We start from the raw sequence: 7,388 nt of genomic DNA, 5'->3' as shown, positions 1-7,388 counted from the left end.
AGGAAACTTAAATTGCCACAATGTTCCAGCAGTCATAGTAGAAGTCAGGTGAGCAATGGAGCTTTATCTTAGGTCCTTCACACAGTAGACTCAGTGAATTTACTATCCCATCCAGTGGTTATTTCTTCAGTTCAAGAATTAATATTTGGAGTAGATGTACTTAGCAACTGGCAGAGTTCCCTCATTTTTCCCTGACCTGTGGGGTGAGAGCTATTATTGTAGGAAAGGCCAAGTTGAAGGCTTTAGGACTGTCTCTGATTTGACAACTAATTAAACAAAAACAATACCACATACATGGACATATTGTAAGGATTTGAAGATCAAGGACTTGAAGAACTCAAGGGTAAAAATACCCACCATATGCCTATTCAACTAGTTTCATTGGTCTGTACAGAAAACATGTAGGTAGATGTTAGGGAATAATAGTAGACTATCATAAACTTAACTGTGTGGTGACTCCAGTTGTAATCACTGTGTATGATGTGGTTTCATTGCATGAGCAAAGTAAAGTATCTTCTGGCATGTAGTATGTGCCAATAGATTTGGCAAATGCTTTTTCCTTTCATATCTGTGAGTTCATACCACTAAAATCAGTTTTCTCTAAACTGTAAAGGACAGACACTTTCATTGTCCTATTTCAGGGCTATATCAACTCTCTAGACACATGTCATAATCCACAGGGATTTTGATTGTCTTTCTCTTCCACAAAGTATCACACTGGTCCTTTGCATTGATGGAATCATAGTGATTGAACCTAGTTAGCAAGAAGCATCAATTAATTTACACACATTGGTAAGATATGTGTATGTCAAGGGTGAGGTATAAATCTTGGGGAAAAAAAACATACAGTTCTTCTATATCATAGAAATTTCTACTGGGGAAAGGGGTGGGACATGTCAAAATATTTTTCTAAGATGTAGAAAAATGAGTTTCATCTGAATTCTTTTACAACCAAAAAAAGGGATAGGCTGTTTAGAGGGACTCTGGATTTTGGAAGCAATTTATTCCTTATTTGGTTATTCTACTCCCCATATTCTGAATGACCCCAAAAGCTGTTATTTCTGAGTAGAATCAGAAAGAGAAAGCTCAGAAACAATCCAATATGATGTGCAAGATACTTTGCCTCTTGTGCCACATGATCCAGCATATCCAATGGAGAATAGTGTGTGAGTGGTAGAGAGAGATGTTATTTGAAGCCTTTGGCAGACTCCTATAGGTGAGTCACAGTGTAGGCCCTTAAATTATACAGAAAAGCCCTGTTATCCTTTGCAGATAACTACTCTCTGTTTTAGAAATACGTTTTGGCTTGCTTCTGAGCATTAGTAGAGACTGAACACGTAACAATGGGTTACCAAGTTTACATCTAATCTGAGCTCCCACAATAAGCCAACTGTTGTCTATCCACCGAACAATAAAGCAGAGAATGCATCACAGCACTATATCATCAAAGGGAAGTAATCTGTATAAGATTGTGCTCAAGCAGGCTCTGAAGGCACAAGACATTTACATTAGGAAATGGTCCAAATGCCCACTGTCTTCACTCATCTTCGTTATCTTCTCTTTCCTAGCCTGCACCTATTGCCTCATGGGAAGTTCTCTGCAATTAGTTGACAGAGGAAGAAAAATCTTGAGCCTTGTTTACAGATGATTCTTTACAGTATGCAGGCACTCTTGAAAAGTAGAAAGATGTAGTACTTTAGCCCCTTCCTGTGGCATACCTGAAGGACAATGGTGGAGGGAAAACCTCCTAATGAACACAACTAGGAGCAATGAATTTGTTTCTTCATCTTCCTTGGAAGGAGAAATACTCATTTAGTGATTCATGGGCTAAAACAAATGGTCTGAGTGCTGAATACTAAAGGAATTTTTATTGGAAAATTGGTGACAAGGAGATATGAATATACCTCTTTGAATGAGGACAAAATAAAGATATTTTTGTCTTAGTTTTCTAGTTCTACTATAACAGAAATGCCACAAGTGTGTGGCTTTATCACACAGAAATTTATTTATTTCACTTTAGGTGGCTAGAAGTTGAATTCAAGGTGCCATCTCTAGGAGAAGGCTTTCTCTTGCTGTCAGTTCTGAATAAAAGTTCTTGTCTTTTTTGAGCTTTTGCTTCTGGGCAATATTCATAGGGTTCTTTTCCCTCATCTCTGTTCACTTGCTTGTTTGATCTCATTTATGTCTCAGAAAACGTTGATTTAAAACACACCCCACACTAATACTGTCTCATTTACATAACAGAGAAAACCATCTCAAAAATGAAATTATAACCACTACAATTCAATCGATAACAGTGCATCCTGTGAATTTTCACCAAAGTATGACCTTCACAGAGGGTAATTTAAATAACCAAGTGAATAGGATTATTCATTCTGTGGATGCTAGACAGACTTTTGGTCATCCACTTCTGACTTTGCCCTGTAGGCTCAAAAACAAAATGTTCATGGTGGCAGATATAGAAGTTATGTATGGGTTCACAATATGGACTCCAACTCACCAAATCTGACTTGGTTATAATCATTGCTTATTGCCCAGTGTAACAGCAACAGAGACCAACTCTGATATCCCATTATAGCATCATTCCCGGAGGTAATCATCTGATGACAATTTGATTAGATTGGATTGATTCCATCATGAAAAGGGCAACACTTTGTTCTTATGGCAGTAGACTCATACGCTGAATTTAGATTTGTCTTCCTTATGCACAACTATTTTGTCCAAACTACATCCTAGGACTTACAGAATGCCTTATTCACAGTCATATCATTCCACTCAGAATTTCTTCTGATCATAAAACTTACTCAACAGCAAATGAAATACAGCAATTAATTCAGCAGCTGGCTTGGTAAAACAGTGTAATAGCCTTTTTAAGACTTGGTTACCACACAGTCTACATAGAAAAGCCTTTCAAGACTGAAGCAATGTTCTCCAAGAGACCACATAAACTTTAAAATAGCTACACATGGTGCTATTTCTCCCATAACTTTGATTCATACTTCCACAAATCAAAGTGTGAAAATGGGAGTGGCTCCATTCAATATTATTTCTAGAAAATTATTCCACTAGCAAAATATTTTCTCCTTGTCTCTGTGGTGCTATGTTTTAAAGACCCATTTTTAAAGGAAGGAATGTTTCCACCATGAGACACTATAATTATTTCATTATACTAGAAGTTGCCACTGCCATCTGACTGCTCTGCACTGCCAATGCGTCTGAAATTACAGCTAAAGAGAAGAGTTGCTGTATTGTCTAGGATGACTGATCCCAATTGCCAAAAGAATGCCAAAAGAAAATTGGGCTGTTTTTACACATTAGGGGTAAGGAAGAATGTGTCTGGAATACAAGAAATCCCTCTTGGCATCTGTTAGTAGTACTACTTTGCACTGTGATTGAAGTCAATGGAAAATTACAACAATCCAATTCAGCCAAGAATAGTAATTGTTTGCACTCCTGAGAAATGAAGGTCTGGGTCACCCCACCAGCCAAAGAATCAAGAACAGGTGAAGTACTGGCTAGGGATAAAAGAAATATGGAATGGGAGAGAAAGAAGGTAGTTTAAAGTATCAACTGTGACCACATGATTAGTTGCAGAAATGAGAACTGTAATTGTTCTGAATATTTCTTTTTTATTCTGTAATGAACAGTATATTAAGAGGAAGATGAATATTGCCCAAGGATTTTTGTATCCTTATTAGGGAAAATGTTGGGGTGGATTTATTTGTATGCAGGAAAGTTGTAACCTGTTTCAGGGATAAGATTTTTTGTTATTTTGCCTTCAATTACAGTTAAGTATGTTTTAAAGATATGTGCATGGCTTCAAGTGAAAAGAGGGTGCTGTGATGGTGAGTTTTATATATGAACTTTGCTACAGTATAATACCTACTTGCTTAATTTAATATTAGGTGTCATTGTAAACATATTAGGAAGATGTGGTTAATACATTAAATTAGTTTACTAAGTAAAGGAGAATATCCTTGGTAATGTGGATGGTATCATCCAATTGGGTGTAGTTTTTTTTTTTTTGTTGTTGTTGTTGCTGTTATTTGAGTGAAAGTTTACAGAGCAAATTTACTTTCCAAAAATATGGAACACTTCACAAATTTGCATGTCATCCTTGCACGGAGGCACACTAATCTTCTCTGTATTGTTCCAATTTTAGTATATGTGCTGTCGAAGCGAGCATTGGTTGTAGTTTTTAAGAGTAAAAAATGAGGTTTAGCAGAGGAAATAAAATTCTGCCTTAAGACTATAACAACAACTTTTGCCTGAGTTTTCAACCTGCTAGCTTACTCTACAGATTTTGGACTTGACAGCTGCCATAATCATGTAAGTCAATTCCTCAAATTAAATGTCTATACACACACACACACACACACACACAACACATATACAGTGAAACTTGTGAGAGTTGGAACTTAAAGGGACTTCCTTGTTAATTCATGTTTTGCAAACTTTTCTCCTTCGAAAGAGTGCAGTCTACTACTTTCTATCACTCCTTTTAGTAGAAAATATTTTAGATTTCCTTCTCTGACAGGTTCCTGCCTTACACAGTTTCCACCTTTCACAAGTTTTGTTATTTATGTGATCTATTTGTAGTGAAAATGCTTAACACACTCAGTTGCTAACCTATAGATTGAAGGTTCAAGTACATCCAAAAGCTCCACAAAATAAAGACTTAGTGATCTACTTCTGAAATGTTAGCCATTGAAAACCCTATGGAGCACAGTTCTGCTCTGATACATATAAGGTCATCCTGAGTTGGAACTTATTCAACAACTAATTACTAGTGTATGTATATGTGTGTGTATGTGTGTGTGTGTGTGTGTGTAAAACCAAACTTAAAGTCGTTGAGTCGATTTCAAATCATAGTGACCCATCCTTGGGTCAAGGCAGTATCACTACAGAAGTAGATTGCTCTATCTTCCTTCCCTGGAGTGGCTGGTGGATTTGAACTACCATTCTTCTGGTTAGGAGTCAAATGTCTTAGGCAGTATGCTACCAGAGCTTATATATATATATACACATACATACACACACACACACACATATACATACACATACACTGAGTTGAATTTTACCCAGAGATACCTTGGAATGAAAGGTTGGTGATCTACTTCTAAAACACCTAACAGTAAAAGTTCTAAGAAGCTCAATTCTACTCCGACACAAATGGGGTTGCCATTAGTCAGAACTGACTCAATAGCAACTTTGTGTAATATGTGTGTGTGTGTTTGTATACATGTGAGTGTGTGCTGTTTGTTCTTTTACTCTGAAGAACCTTGGCTGAAACATGACTAAATAAATAAGCAAACCTCAACAAGCTCTGATGAAGAGTAAGGAAATCAGTATTCAGTGTTGCTACAACTTACTATTTTTAATGTCCAGTTTTCAACAAAAAATTTTGAGACAAGCAGAACAGAGAAATACAATTGAAATACATGACAAAATGAGACAATAAAATATGCCTTTGAGGTGGCGCAGATTTTGGATTAAGCTGATAGTGATCTGAAAAGCAGTTTTATATGTATATCTCTGTATAAACAAAACAAAACAAAACCTCACAGCCATTGGGTTGATTCTGAGTTACAGTGACCCCGATTGTGTTTCCAAGGCTGTAAATCCTTGCGGAAATAGATTTCCCAATCTTCTTTCTACTGATGGGTTTGAAGGCTGACTTTCTGTTTAGCAAGTAAATGCTTCATCCACCATGCTGCTATAGCTCCTCATATATATATATTTTTAAAAATAACTTTTGTATATTTTTGGAAAGTCTCTAGTTCATGAGCCCTTGATCATACTTTTCTTACAGGTATGATCAAGATCTCATGTCAAAGAGACTACCCAACAATACATAGAAATTATTTTTTAAGTAACAAATACAAATTCTAGAGTTGAAATTACAGTAATCAAAATGAAAAAGTCACTAGTGGCACACAATAGTAGATTTGAGCTTGAAGAATAAAATTTCAATGGACTAGAATATAGTTTAGTATGGACTAGGAAATCTGAAGAACAGAAAGGGAAAAAAAATAATGAAGACAATTGAAAGGAGGCTACAAGAAAAGCAGAATGTCACTAAGTACTCTAGCATATGGGTTGATCATGTACTAGACAGAGAGGACAGAGAGAAGTAGCTGGAAAAATAGTGGCTAAAAACTTTCTAAATTTATTAAGAAAACCTAAGTTATATGACCAGGAAGCTAAAGAACTACAAGTAGGTTAAACCCAAAGAGTGTTATGCTTAGACATATGTTCAGTCAAATGTTGAAACAAAATACGAAAAAGAAAACCTTGAAAGCATCCAGCAAATAGCTCCTCTTATTATGAGGAATCATCACTAAGATTAACACCTTAGCATCTTATATGTCATGACAAAGCATAAAACCCAGGCATGATGGTTCATTTTATTGGTTAACATAGCTAGGAACAATGCCCAGTTGTTTTGTAAAATACTCGTCTAGATATTGCTATAAAGATATTTAGATATGATTAACATTTACAATCAGTAGAGTGAATTACCCTTCATAATCTGAATGAGCCTTGTTCAATCATTTGAAGGTTTAAGGAATAAAATCTGAAATTTTCCAAAGAGATACTAACAAATAAATCAAGAACATGTCAGGAAAGAAACATATCCAGGTAAATTATCTCCCCAAAATGGAAAAAAAAAAAAAAAAGATAAAGTCTCAGTAAAACTAAAACAATAGCAATCAAGGTAATAATGCTAGAACACACAACAACAACAACAACTGACTTTAAATTTTGGTATGTATTAGTTAGTAAATGTAACATTTTATATTTGTACATTTTTTATACATTGTTAGTAGTAGGGCAGGATTGATGAAAGAAATCGCGTATGCGGAAATGTGTCTTATGATTAGTGAATCTTCATTTGGAAGAAATCACTGCCTACAACAATGTCCCTTTTTGTCTTTATGAGACAACAATGCAGAGCTATTATTCTATTACACATCCCTCCTTTCTCCTACCCAACATCTTACAATAATATGATCTTTTTGAAATCAGGAAATAAGTTGTTGATAAAACTATCATCTAGTGGTTTTCCCTGTTTAATAAAGACATGTTTGAACAGGTGAATAAGTAAATCATCTAAATATTGTTTGGTCCATTTTGACTAAACTGGATTTGTTATTGACTTATTAGTCTCTAATCACATTCAATAAAATAAAAAATAAATATTGAATACATTTATTGTTAATCATGTCTATCGACATAACAATATTCAAGGATTATATGGGCAAGTTACTGAATGATGCAAGAAGTGTCAAAAGGGAGGCGGGGCAAGATGGCGGACTAGGCAGAAGGATTGCACAGACCCTCTTCAACAAAGAAAAGGGAAACCAATTAACACAGACACAGAAGAT

At 35.5% G+C, this 7,388-nt stretch overlaps 1 non-coding gene across 1 annotated transcript; it reads right to left on the bottom strand.

The window, feature by feature from the left end:
• Window positions 1-4,080: 4,080 nt before the first annotated feature.
• On the bottom strand, window positions 4,081-4,186 carry LOC122151371. Its single transcript, XR_006164124.1, has one exon. It is a non-coding gene; the product is annotated as a U6 spliceosomal RNA (small nuclear RNA).
• Between the last annotated feature and the right edge of the window lie 3,202 nt (window positions 4,187-7,388).

The sequence above is a fragment of the Orycteropus afer genome, unplaced genomic scaffold, assembly GCF_000298275.1.
Source record: "Orycteropus afer afer isolate SDZICR_OR568_19922 unplaced genomic scaffold, OryAfe1.0 scaffold00409, whole genome shotgun sequence".
Taxonomy (NCBI): Eukaryota; Metazoa; Chordata; class Mammalia; order Tubulidentata; family Orycteropodidae; genus Orycteropus; species Orycteropus afer.
This window is presented reverse-complemented; position numbering and strand designations above follow the sequence as displayed.